At 35.7% G+C, this 14,303-nt stretch overlaps 1 protein-coding gene across 3 annotated transcripts in view; it reads left to right on the top strand.

The window, feature by feature from the left end:
* The window catches only part of LOC135845519 (cell adhesion molecule Dscam1-like), a 185,173-nt gene that overhangs the window by 72,632 nt on the left and 98,238 nt on the right, over window positions 1-14,303 (top strand). The gene's annotated exons all lie outside the window — the stretch shown is intronic.

Raw genomic sequence — 14,303 nt, forward strand, 5'->3', positions numbered from 1 at the left:
ATTTCATCAAATAAACTTTTGATGACGGATGAAGCGCACTTTTACCTGGATGGTGACAAGTAAATACACAAAATAGTATACATTGGAGTGATACAGATCCAGAAATGGTTCATGAGAACCTGCTTCACTCTTCCAAGGTTACTGTTTGGATGAGAATCGCAGTTTGGCATATCGGACCTTAATTTTCCAACAGTACAGTTGATTGATGACGCGTATAGGAAGATGTTACATGCCCGAATCGAAGTGTAGACGTCACTCGTAGTTCAGTACGGTTCCAGTAGGACGGCGCGACGTGCCTTACAACGATAGAATCCTTGGACCTGCTTCGAAAACATTTCGGCGCGCGCATCATCTTTCTGCACAGTGACTTTGCTTGGTCATCCTGCTTATCAGTTTCTCTGTCTGCGATTTTTTTTTAGGGGTTACATGAAAGCGCGCGTGTGCAACAACCTTTCATACACCTTGGCAGAGTTGAAGGCGAATATTAGAGCCGAAATTTATCCGATTCCAGCGAGTATGTTGCAAAAACTGTTTGTTAAGTTGAAAAAATAATTCACAAAATCTGTCAAAAATAAGGGTGCGCGTTGAAATTCCATCACGTTTAAGAAAAAATTTTTATTGAAACGAGCCATCAGCATTTCAAAATAGTCTGAAATGAAGATTATTTTGGTGAAAAATTTTTGAGTCTAGCTGTTTTTAAAAAAAAGTAATGAAAATTTGAAATTGGTCCGGTTTCTCTGCCACACCCTGTACAAGGTGTTCTGAGAAGTTTCAATCAATTTTTTATCAGTAATTTATGATTGTTTGTACTTCTAGAAACCTAAATTTTGTTGGATGAAATTTGAAATGTGGTTGAAAATGGGGCAAAATTCATGAATTACAACGTCTTCTACATACAACAGGTGACAGTTGCCGATCAATCGTAAAAATATCAAGGGCCATTTCAAAAAAAAAAAAATTAAGGGCATGTAAATGACATTTTTTACTTAATAAAATGTTAATTTTTTCCTCTATATCTGCTCTGTACTGTTTGATTCGAAGGATTTGAGCCCTTAGAATTTCGCAGTGTTGTTAAAATTGAAATATTACTCTTCAAGTGGGTGTTTCCAGACCCAAGTAAGTGAGTCTGTCTGCCTTTTCGTCATTTCGGACCCAAGAAAGGACCTGTGGTTGAGACAGACACTTTTTCAATCAGTGGGTGGCTTAAGACCCAAGTAAGGACCTGTGGTTTAGACAAACACCGTTTTAAGCAATGGATGTTTCCAGAACCAAGTATAAGGATCTGTGAATGAGTCACACATAGTTTTCAATCAGTGGATGTTTTAAGAGTTAAGACCCAAGAAAGGACCTGTGGTTGAGACATACACTGCTACAATCACTGGATGTTTTCAGACCCAAGTGAGGACCTGTGGTTGAGACAAACGCTGTTTTAATCGGTGGGTGTTTTCAGTCCCAAGTAAGGATCTGTGGATGAATCAGACACAGTTTTCAATCAGTGGGCACTTTCAGACCCAAGAAAAGACCTGTGGTTGAGACAAACACTGTTTTAATCAGTGGGTTTTTCCAGACCCAGCTAAGTGAGTCTTTCAGCCTTTCTGCCTTTTCATCATTTTGTCTTTTGTCTATTCTGACTGAGTTAGACACAGTTTTCAATCAGTGGGTGTTTTCAGACCCAAGGAAGCACCTGTGGTTGACACAAACACTGTTTTAATCAGTGGATGTTTTCACACCTAAGTAAGTGAGTCAGTTACAGTATTAAGTGAAACGTGTTGATTTCTATGTACTCGTACTATCCCGCACAACAATTGTCGACATAGTCGACATTTCCATCAACCATGTTTTTTATTCAATATAATGATAGAAAAGTGATCAATTAGTTATTTAGTAGGAATTTTCTGTCTGTCAATAAGCCAGGTTAGTAAACATTTTTGAAATTTTCTCATTATTTCTGATACCTTGACATGCGATGTCAACATGTTGATGTAAAATTCGATGCTCAAAATGTACGTCCACAACTATGTCGACCAATTTTTCAGAATTAAAATTTTGTTTTAGCATTTAAAACTTCAGTAAACATTTTAAAATATCATCTTGTTTGAAGAGAAGAACAAAATTTTGATGGCATTTACAAAATTATTTATTTTTTCATAGTTTGGAGTTGTTGATGATATGTATATGTGGAAGTTGATGGTCCACAAATACATCAACACCAACCTCGACCAAATCTTTAAAGATTTCTCAAATTTTGAAAATGACATTGATATTGTGGATGTACAGTGGAGTCTCAATAACTCAAAACTGAAGGGAGAAGGAGTTGACTTCAAGCTATCAGAGTTTTCGAATCATTGGAGTTCGAGTTATAGCCCTTATAACAATTGTCGACATTGACATTTACATCGACTACGTTTTTTTTCAACATGATGATGGAAAAGTGACCAATAAGTTATTTAATAGGAATCTTCTGTCTGTAAAGAAGCCAGGTTAATGAAAATTTTTAAAATTTTCTCATTATTTCTGATACCTCGACATGCGATGTCATTGTCGACATGTTGATGTAAAATTTGATGCTCAAAATTTACATCCACAACTATGTCGACCAATTTTTCAGAATTAAAATTTCTGTTTCAGTGTTTAAAAGCTCAGTAAACATTTGAAAAGATGATCTTTGTTTGAAGGGTGAAAAATTTTTTAATGACCTTGATAAAATTATTCACTTTTCCATAGTTTGGAGTTGTTGATGTTATGTCAATGTGAAAGTCGATCGTCCACAAATACATCGACACTAGCATCAACCAAATTTTCAAAGATTTCTCAAATTTGAAAAATTAATTTGATATTGTGGATGTATTTGTTGATGTCAAATTTCACATCAACATTAACATCAACATGAAAATGTATTAGTTTAGTACTCTTAGATAACCAATTGCACCATTCAGTACAAAGAGTTTACCCGTACAACAATGACCATGCTAATTTCGATGTGAATGTCGACCCATCCACATCTGTCACTTTTGGATGCCACATGTCGATGTGAATTTCGACCCTGTGTCGAGCTAATTGTCGATGTAATTGTCGACTGATGTTGATCTACATTCATGTCGACAATTGACTCCACATGTCGATGTATATTTCGACCCTGTGTCGAGCCAATTGTCAACATAAATGCCGATCAACATTGGTCGACAATTACATCATCAATTGGCTTGACACAGAGTCGAAATTCACATATTGACATATGTGGCATCCAAAAGTGACAGATGTGGATGGGTCGACATTCACATTGAAATTAGCATGGTCGTTGTTGTACGGGAGAGGTTCATTTTTGGTATATTTCGAGTTGGCGAAGTTTGAATCAGATGAATGTTTTTTTTACCATGGAATGAAGTGGAAAACGTTTTATACCCGTGTATTTGAGTGAACTGTACATGTTTATGAACATAAATGTACCATACATATAAGTACCTAACTCCGATGTGTTTGTAAAAGAGGCTTGAATCAATGAAATTCGAATTTACAAGTATTTTCAACCAGAAATTCGAGTTATAGAAAGGCAAAACGTTGGCGAAATTCGACTTACAGAGATTTTTTCTATATTTTTCAAAAATTTTACTTCAAGTTATCGGAGGTTTTGGACTTTTTATTTCGAGGTAAAGAAGTGAATTTTACAATGAGTCTTATGGGGAGTTGAAGAGAAACAGACTTTTCTTCGAGTTACTGGAGTTTGAGTTATCGAGACTCCACTGTATTTGTTGATGTCAAATTTCACATCAACATTAACATCGACATGTTGTCGACATGAAAATGTATTAGTTCAGTACTCTAAGTCTTAGATAAAGTATTGCACCTTCTCAATATAAGGAGTATAAGTATGTTCAACTGCTTATTTTGTACAAAATTCTATCAACTAACAATACTGGCAACTCCATCGAGAAATGGTGTTTTATCCTCCTAGCGGCCTGAGAAGAAACTAAATTTACCACAAGCATCTGATTTGCTGATTCGAATCTCGCGCGCCACCAGTTATAAACCAACCAATCAGAGCATTTATGATAAAAGTTAGTTTTAACCCAGGCCGTTCAGATCGCGCTAGCTATTGCTGCGACAAAAACGCTCAATGTATTTTAAATGGAGTTGCCAGTATTGCCCGTTGATAGTATTTGTTTGTACAGACTTTCCATCTGTACCTCTTTGAGGTGGCCTCCGCGTCGATGCTGTTTTCAGCAGGAGCAATGGCCACCTTCAAGATCATTTTTGGAAAAAAATTTCCATTTTTGAAATTAATTTTTCAACTTTTTTGTAGCTGGATATCGATGAACATGTCGATGCAAATGTCAATCCATCCGGATCCCACATGTCGATGCAAATTTCGACCCTATGTCGGACCAATCGTCCACAATTATATCGACAATTGGGTAAAAATAGGGGTCGAAATTCACATCGACATTGTGGTATCCAAAAGTGACGGATGTGGATGGATCGACATTTACATCAAAATCAGCATGGTCATTGTTGAACGGGTAATTCGGGTGTGTTGAGTTCGTGCACTTTTTCATTTCTCGGATTCGAGTCATTGACCCCCCCTCCTACCCTCACCAGCTTTCAAATTTTAATAACGCGAGACGCCTACAGACTCGCCACGAATTCGAATACCAACAAAAAATCTTTCTGAAATTGACATCGAATGACCCCATAGAATCCATTCGAAAGAAAACTTCATCCAAGATTTCAGTATCGTGCATCGAATTATGACGAAAAAAGCAACACCAAAGCGAAATTATGCTTATTTTATATAATTTGTGAATAAAGTTTCGCTCTTCTTTCAAAAATTAATGTTGCAGTTGAGGACAAAAAACACATCTGAATAGAAAACTCCGCTTCGCGTTCGCGTTTCTCTTCAAAAGAAAATACTGTATATTTAGCGTATTTCTTAAGATTTCAATTAGACGTCATAATGAAGTAAATAAATTACAGATACCTAAAGACACGATATTTATTTAATATCACGGAAACGAAGTGATTAGGTTTTTTTGCATCGTTTTTCGTCGTTCGTCAACATCGAGTCTCGTATCGTTTACTAGGTACTTATAGTCTTAAGTAAGCCAGAAAGGGGGAAAAAACAACACACAGTCGAGCGAGCAAAATACTTATATAGGTATAAAGAGAAAGAGAAAAAGCATAGAATTAATTAAAATATTACATCTAGGTACCTACGTATATAAAAATGCAGAAGAGTTTCAATATTATAGTAAAAAGTAATTTTACGCATCGTCTGATAAGTAAACTGATGAAAAATGAAAACATCAAAATCTTTTCGTCGTCAAAAAGAAGATTTTCGTCGAGTTAAGTATTTTATATTATAAAATTGGTAAACATAATAATCCGAAGTAATTTTCATTTAACGTTGACAAGTTCTGGTGAGCTGAGAGGCGCGCGGATGTATTTCATTATTTAATTTTCTGCTCGTTGCCATTTGACGAAGATGACAAAGATGACAAAAAGCAAGTCTATACTCGGAGAAAAAAGAAAAACGCCGTAGTTAAAAGCACCGAGAGAAGCCGGCTTTTTGATAATTGAATTAATGCTAGGTTTTTTGTCGCGCTCGTCGTCGTTTCTTCGCGAATATAAATGGACTTTCTCCCTCGCTCAGCGCTGGGTAGAAGAAAGTCAACTTTACGCCAAGGTTTTCCCATAGTTTCCAGCCTGTCTTACGACGCTAAAGAAATTTCCCGCTTTCTTCTGTGTACCTACTATATCTATAGGTACACGAGTAAACATATCAAAATACGATAAAGTTTACCAACTTCCCGGAGCATTGCGTTTATTTTAACGTGGCGCAATTTTATCACAAACGTTTAAACCCGCTTTAGCTAATTAAAATTTCAACGCGCAAACATCGAACAAAGCGACAGCGACGTCTGACGGTAGTCGCTAGCGCAATGCGATCGTAAAAACGCCACCAAATTGTGTACTGTACTGAACTATGCGTATGCTGTGCTATGTCGAGTTGTACGCCGCCATGATTTGTTGGTGAGAAAAACAGTTGTTGGTTAATTGTGCTGAGAATCGAGTTGAAGATCAGCCTCGATTACAGATGGTTTTACGCGGGTATATGACAAATAGTGTATAATAATATCGCCACGAATACGTTTATACGTACTAGTATTATAATGTTTGTAGCAACTTCATAAAAGCTCGTTGTCTAGTCTAACTATAACAACCTAGCTTGTACATACATATGTACTTGTTTCTGTATTTTATACGCGCTACGTTTCTTTCTTCAGCTTCACTAGGTAGGTTATGATGCAGATAACAAGATTCGTGTTGTAACTAACGTATCTAAGATATAAGCAATTTAGCTGAGGAGTGGGAGGGTGACGTGTAATGTTCCAAATTTTTCTCCAGGAAGAAAGTGAAAACAAGGAAAATGGCACGATAATGTCAAAAAGACTCCTAACGGATTCAAATAGGTACTTATGATGTTTGTATGGAATTGAAGTAAATCGACATTGAGTGACCAAAAATTGAAAAATGAAAATTCAACACTTCAAATTTTGACTGTTAGTGTCATTCTGAATGTTTTTTTGAATTTTCGCTGATCGGTTCAATTTTTCTTCTAATTAAGGTATGTCCTTGCCGGGGGGGGACTATTTGAAGCCCCACTCTCTGATTTGAATTAAGCCAAGCTAGATTGAAACAGCATATCCTGAAACCCAACGCCCCCGGAAGCCAAATTATAAGAGCTAAAGATCATTTTTGGATTACTGACAAATTTTTGAACATTTTATAAGTAAAAAAATTTTTTTTTGAAGCAGGGTATACAATTACATATACATATAACAGGTATCTAATGAAAGTAGTGACAAAGTAGGTAGTGAAAAAAATTTAAAAATTCATTGATGCGATCATTTGTATTGTTTTACCGACTTTGCCGTGAAACGGAAAGTCAAGGTATTGTATTTGTCATGATGGTTCAAGAATTGGGTGGGGGTGGATTTTCTTGACGTTTCGGAGTGTGCTGATCACGATAAGACGTATGGCGCAAAACGAGATAAGTTTATATATATATATAGCCGCATACAGGCAAACTCGTAACGTTTTGTATAAACAGCAATCTCAAGACCCCTCTATAACTTCGTTGCTGTGCATGCGCTCGACGCGTCACCCCGTAGGCCTGATAGTACTCGATGTTAGGCCGCGTTATATTCGTAAACTTGATTTTTTGGTGACCTGTGGAAAGTGTCTCATTGCCGAAACATCTATTTTTCAAGAAATCTTTTTTTTTAAAGTCTCATACGTCTCTGTTTTTCGCAAATACCTTTTTAACAAAGCATCCTACAAAAAAATAACCAGCTCTGAGCAGAAAGGAAATTTTATTCTCTACAATTTCCATCATGGGCATTTTTTTCCTAGGATGCATACTTTTCCCATAAAATTGATGTTTAGGTTGAAAAACACGAAAATTCGGACCTGTATAATCAACTCTAAATTAAAATTGAGCAGTCAAAAATTCATTTTAGACGATTTTTGACCACGTCATGTGAAAGAGGAGATCTTCAACCACCAAAATCATCAAAAAGAACATAAAAAACGTAAAAAATGATTCTTGGCAATAAACACCTTTTCCTCATATCTTCATACTTATTAATTAGGCTATGTACTCATTTGAAAATTGAGTCAAAAGTGAAATTGTATAAACAGCAATCTCACGTCCCTGCTCAAACTTTGCCAGTAGACTCCCCACACCTTGTAGATTCATATAGCACCTCATAGCAAAGTCACGTCCTAAAAAGGTTACGAGTTTGCCAAAACGTTATGAGTTTGCTGGTTAATCAAGAAAAAGGTTACGAGATTGCCCCCTAGAATATGTATACATATTTATTTATTTATTTATTTATTTATATATCAATTTATGTATAAATTTGTGCCGGGCTGAACTCAAAAGCTCCGAACTTTAAGTCGAAACTGATGATGGCAAAATATTGCTTTGATACTGAACTAGAGAAATTTTTAATTTGGTTGAAATCGATTCAGCCGTTTACGAGATATGAACGTTTAAGTGTGTTTCAACGTTATGGATAAGCAAAAATTTGTGTAAACCCTTATATCTCGCAAACGGCTCACCCCCAACAAACAGATGGGGTGGTTAGGGTGTGTAGGTTGCAGAATGGTGCGCCGGAGGTCGGGTGTTCGAATCCCGCGCGAGTCAAGAGGAGAAAATTTTTTGTTGATTTTAAAGTTAATTTTATCCGTCCAAAATTTTTTTGCCATAAAAAATCAAAATTTTTCAAAAATTTCTAGTGTAAGTAATTTTTGTTTCAACAAAAAACATCAAGTTTTTGGTAAATAGCCAGTAAATTTTGATAATTTTTTTTTTTTTTGGTGAATTAATAGTAATTTTTAGTAGGTAAATAAAATGATTAGTTATTTTTGGTGAATTACTCGTAATTAAAGTTGGTCGAAAATTTTGGTAAATTGCTTGGGTAATTTTTGGTAAATTGGTAAAGTTTGGTAAATTGTTAAAAACCTTTGGCAGTAAATTACTGGGGTAATTAAAATTCGGTAAAAAGTTGGTAAATTAGCGAGGAAATGTCTGGTAAATTACTGAGGTGAATGGTGGTAAATTGCTGGGGTAATTTTTGGTAAATTTGTAAATTTTGGTAGATTGGTAAATTTTGGTAAATTGGTAAATTTTGGTAAATTGATAAATTTTGGTAAATTGGTAAATTTTGGTAAATCGGTAAATTTTGGTAAATTGGTAAATTTTGGTAAATTAGTAAATTTTGGCAAATTGGTAAATTTTGTCGGTAAATTTGGGTAAATTGGTAAATTTTGGTAAATCCGTAAATTTTGGTAAATCCGTAAATTTTGGTAAATTTGCTTATTCTCCTGTATAACAGAGCAAAGTCGGTTAATCTTGCCTACTGCGCAAGATGTTTTTTTTTTTAATTTTGATTGAAATTAAAAAATAGGTACCTAAATTATATAAAAATTTTTCCTCCATAGTTTCAATTTTTTGAAAATGTTCCTGTGAAATATTTTAAATCGTTAATTTTGTGTGTGTGTGTGGGGGGGGGGGGTGGGGGTCGACTGCAGAGCTGTCTAAAGAAGGAGGGTCATTATGGCCATTTTCGTGCCCCTCGCTACTTCGAGACTTGGATGGCCTTTTTTAATAGGGGATGGTCCCTATTATTAATATCAGGTGATATTTTCCCAGGGGAACCCATAGGGGGCTGTGGGGTGGCGCCAAAGTCGAACATTTCAAAAAATTTTAGAACCACTGCTCGAAAATGTAAAAAATTAAAAGTAGCGAATATATGTTGCTTTAGGGGTAAGCAATGCGGCACGTAACGCTTTTTTCATTTTTGACCTTATTAGGTGTTGTGGTGGGGGTATTTCTATTTTTGAAAATTTTGCAACCCCCTTTTTTGACCCTTCCCGTCGAGCCACCCTAATGCCCTTTTCATGGTTTATTGCTCATCAACTTGGCTCATATCGAAAAATTCAATTTTTGACTTTTTTTTGAGGTCCATATTTTGGGAAACCATGAAAAGCTATCGAGGTCCGGTTTGCGGCAAATATGTTGCATTGTACTTCTTAATTGACTGGCATGCTTGAATTTTTATTTCAAGTCAATTTTTGACCTCATTGTTGCAGATCACTTTTGGGGGTGGCGAACTTTGAGAACCCCTGAAAAAAGTTCTAAAGTGAATCATCCCCTATAAGAAAAGGCCATTCAAGTCTCGGAAGTAGCGAGGGGCACGAAAATGGCCATAATGACCCTCCTTCTTTGTTTTAAAAAAGGTACCTAGTGAGAAAAGTACCATAATGATTGATTTATTCAACAAAAAAATTCCGAATCTGGTAATTTTCAAATATTGGTGGGGGGGGGAGTCAATTTGACAACTTTTACGACACTTCGGCAGTTTTGCCAAATCATAATTCAATTTTGAGAAGTTCCGATTAATTCTCGGTATTTTTCAATAATCTAAGCAGTCTGTACAATTGACTCAAATGAGATATTTTCTCAAATTTTGGTCGTTTTCAGATGGTGCATTAATTTTTGATAGGTACTCGTATTTTTGAGGGATTTTCACAGTCAATTTTACAATTTTTATCATAGACTATACCTATAATTTTATAACTGCATAACTAATCCTTCTTAATTTTTCTTTGTTTCAGGTGAGTACGATTTTCCTTCCAAAAATGATAGAATATGAACTCGCGTATGAGAATAAGTAAGTAAGTAATTTTATAATCCTTGTGAGAAAAGTTACATACTAGTAAGTCACTTCTACACTTGCTGGCATTTTTATTTTCAATGGCAGGCAAATCAAAAAAAAAAAATTGAAAATTTCGGAATGACTTCAGACCCAAGTAAACACCTGGGGTTGAATCACACACAATTTTAAGCCAGTGGGTGTTTTCAGACCGTAGTAAGGACCTGGGGTTGAATCAGACACAGTTTTCAATCAGTGGATGTCTTCAGTTCCAAGTAAGGATCTGACGTTGGGTCAGACACAGTTTTCAACCGGTGGGTGTTGAATCAGACACAGTTTTCAACCAGTGGGTGTTTTCAGACCCTACCATAGGGACCTGTGGTTGGGTCAGACACAGTTTTCAATCAGTGGATACCTTCACACCCAAGTAAGGACCTGTGGTTGAATCAGACCAGACACAGGACAGGAGGGCTGAAAAAAAAGCTGGAGAAAATGTCGTCCAAACAAGCTGGAAATTTGTGCACAAGGGTTTTTTTGAGGGATATGCTTTGTTCGAACTTTTAGCATTATTGATGAAGTACAAATCAATCCATATGCCCTTTTTTATAAAATATAAAATTATAAGTACATAATATATATTTTTAAAATTTTGAACAAAATTGAAGGCTCTTGTACAATTGCTTGATGGGTTCGAGATTTTAATTTGAAAATCAGTTTCTTGAAAACAGAGTAAAAAGCAGTCTTCACGCTGTAATTTTTTCAAAATGTTGACATAGTTGCTGTCAAATTTTGTATTCATTTTGAAAAGTTGAGCTTTCTTCGCGCAAGTTTGATTTTGAGCTTTTTAAATTCAAATCATTTATTCTGAATCTCTCATCCATTCTCCTTGAAACCCCTCTAATAGAATTGCTCAAAAGTTTGACCAGTTTTGCATGAAACTCCAAATAGTGAAATTTACAAGGCACCCTGCTCTCCCTATCGGTGATTCATTGAAGATTTCGAGCAGAAATTATCAAGCATAATCTACAAATTCTTCACTAATAAAAGAAGCTTGCCGTGAAAAAATTGAGAAAAATAATGAAGGACGCGATTCTTTTAAAAATGAAATTAGTTTCAGCGTATTTACGGCGAACCATGTAGGCAACTTATTCTACTTCCTTGTGGTGCTGCAGAGTGCTTTGGGTACAACACTAGGGAGGCCACACAGCCAAGCCAATGACCTTGAGTAGCCAGGCAGGCAGACAGACAAACGATCTTGAGGAACTAGACAGGTGGGTTAATGACCTTGAGCGGCCGGACGGGCAGACAATCTAGGGAACCCACACACAGGAATACAGATAACCTCCAGTGGTCAGACAGCCGGACATACGGCCATGAGAGTCCAGACACGAGGGTCAATGGCCTTAATGGTCCAGACAAACAGATAGATGACCTTGAGAGCACAGAAAGGGAGCCCAAATCTAAAACTCCAGAAATGTATTTGATTTTTCAAACTGTGAAGGCAATGCAAACTCTGAAAAATGAATTAATTTGAAGGTAATGCAGGCTCGAAAAATTAATTTGACATTCTGTAACTTGTAAGCAATGCCAACGCCAAGAATTGATTTGACATTTCATAATCAGACTACATTTTGATCTCGGTGAATTTTAATTGGAACTTCAATTTTACATCTCACGGAATTTTCATCTAGAGTAAATTTTTTTCGGCAGAATTTGATCCTTGTCTAGACAATGAACTCAAAAACGAACTCTATAAAAAAAAACTTCTAGGATTTCATGTCGACGAATACCTACTTCTGCTACTTTTTAAATTACCTTTTCAATAATATAACTTCCAAGTAGGAAAAAAATGTGTACTTCGTATCAAATTACTCAATTTACGCTCTTCTCAGAAATAAAGAAATCGATTTTATTTATTCGAAATAAAACTTCACCACCAAAGACTCGAAACACTCCCCGTAATAATGAAAGATTCCTGCGAATTAAACACTATTGTTTCGAACGCGAAGTAACATTCTGTAAATAAAAACGTACCCAGAAAAAGAACCCAGTATAAAAGCCCAAGAATTAGAAAAAAAAAATTCAATTAAATTCATCGTCTGGGTATATCAATCAATTCACATCTCTGTTCGGTTGTCTGTATTTACCCATTTTTGTGAGAAGAAAATGCTCGTGATTTTTTCCTCGCTTCGAGTTCGACGATGATAAGGTAGTAATAACTGGAAAGCAATTTCATGCTCTTGATAAATAACAGCTACAGCACACAGTTCATTTAAAAAATAAACTATTGGTAAACCACTAGTGTCTCGCTAACTTCAATTGGGGTACGAGCAATTATTACAAATTTTCGAGTGCCTATTAAAACGCCAAACTGCTTCTCATCGTCGTGTATCTGAAGTCTCTCATGCTATAGCTGTGAACTCGCAGAACTGAAAGGCGGCAGATGGATAAATCCCTCTTGTAACGTTTTTCGACATTTCTAATAAACGCTTCCTAAATGGTTTACAGTATACTATGCGTCACTTTATCTGGTTCATTTTGCTCGATATGTGTATAAGAGAAGACGAGTATTATACGATATTGTTGCACGACGTAGGACGGAACTTACGTGCTGGTAATTTTCTCGACGTTATCAGCACATGTGAAAACTCTCTTAGGAATATTTCTCCTTCTCGTTTTCCAGTCGAAGTTCAATAAAATGAAACAGATTCCAATTTCACCAACAACGACGAGAGAACGAATTAGTTACGCACAATCGATAATCACCAAAAAGTGCTCTAAAATTAGATTGATCTTAATTAGAGATACCTCAGTCCCTCTCCTGAACCTCTAAACATGGAAATTTCAATCATATTTCAACACGTGCAGGCACTAGTAAGATTAAATTTTTAATTTTTTTTATTTTCTGATATTTTATCATATTCTCGAACGTAAAATCAGTGCAAGCAACTCAAATTTCTCAAAATTGATCGCATAAATTCTTCATAAATTTTACCCACGTAGGAGTTCCATATCAGCCATTCGGATCATACAAAGCGGACATTTGTAAATTACAATAATGAATCGTGCTCGAATGATGGTAATCTAAGCGGGAGAAATATATCGTAAAATGTTCATAACATAATCTCGCCATTAGCAAAACACGACAAACAAGTTCAGTGACGGATTTCCTTTAAAACAAACGCTTTGTTCGCTTTGCAGGGATGTAAGAAAATTACCCAAAGTTAGTCATTTTCGGCGCAGGAAATCTAAATATCTTAAAGCCCGCATTCGCGTATCCCTCGAGATTCTCATTCATGACAAAAAAAAAACTTTGCACTATTCGAGCAAGCGAGTCAGCTTAGCAGAGGGGAAAAAAACAAATTATTTCATCGTGTAAGAAAAATATTTATGAAAAATTCAATACACACCGCAGTGCTGGAAATTACTTGAGCGCAATTGAAAACTTTGTCAACGAGTTACACTATTTATAACACTTCACTCGAACAATAAAACCTTCCAACATTTTAATTAACGACACGACCATCGAAAAGTTTCTACATTGAGAAAATTTCGCTGCACTGGCGAAATTCTCTACTTGTGTTTAAAATATTAAAATACGAATAATAATTGAAACGAATAGAGATTTCTAACCGCAGGAAGGATACGATCGAAATTAATCTACCAGGTGATCCTTATTACGATGAGATGAAACGTGCAATCGTCGTTTTTCAATTTCTTCTCACAGTCGTTAAATATAAATGTAATTTTGTCTAAGAAAATGCAATTTACCAGTAACACGGTTTAAATTTAATACCAATTCGACTGCCATTGCCGCTGCCGTCTCTCTTATATTCTTCGATTCATTACCAAGTTCATTCTTGTATGATATTACTTATTCGTTGAAGCGTTCAACGATCGTGAATAATTGAAGATACGCTCTCTGAATATTTTACTATTTTAATTCCTCAAATGCAAATACGTTTACCAAATAAAAAGGCTTTCTGTTAAAGGTATCTATTGTTTTACTTTGTGTACAATTTAGATAGGTATTTGTACTATTACCATTTCATTGATGTAATTCTTTGGTTAAAAAATTGGAAAATT

This window comes from Planococcus citri, chromosome 4, assembly GCF_950023065.1.
Source record: "Planococcus citri chromosome 4, ihPlaCitr1.1, whole genome shotgun sequence".
NCBI classification, from domain to species: domain Eukaryota; kingdom Metazoa; phylum Arthropoda; class Insecta; order Hemiptera; family Pseudococcidae; genus Planococcus; species Planococcus citri.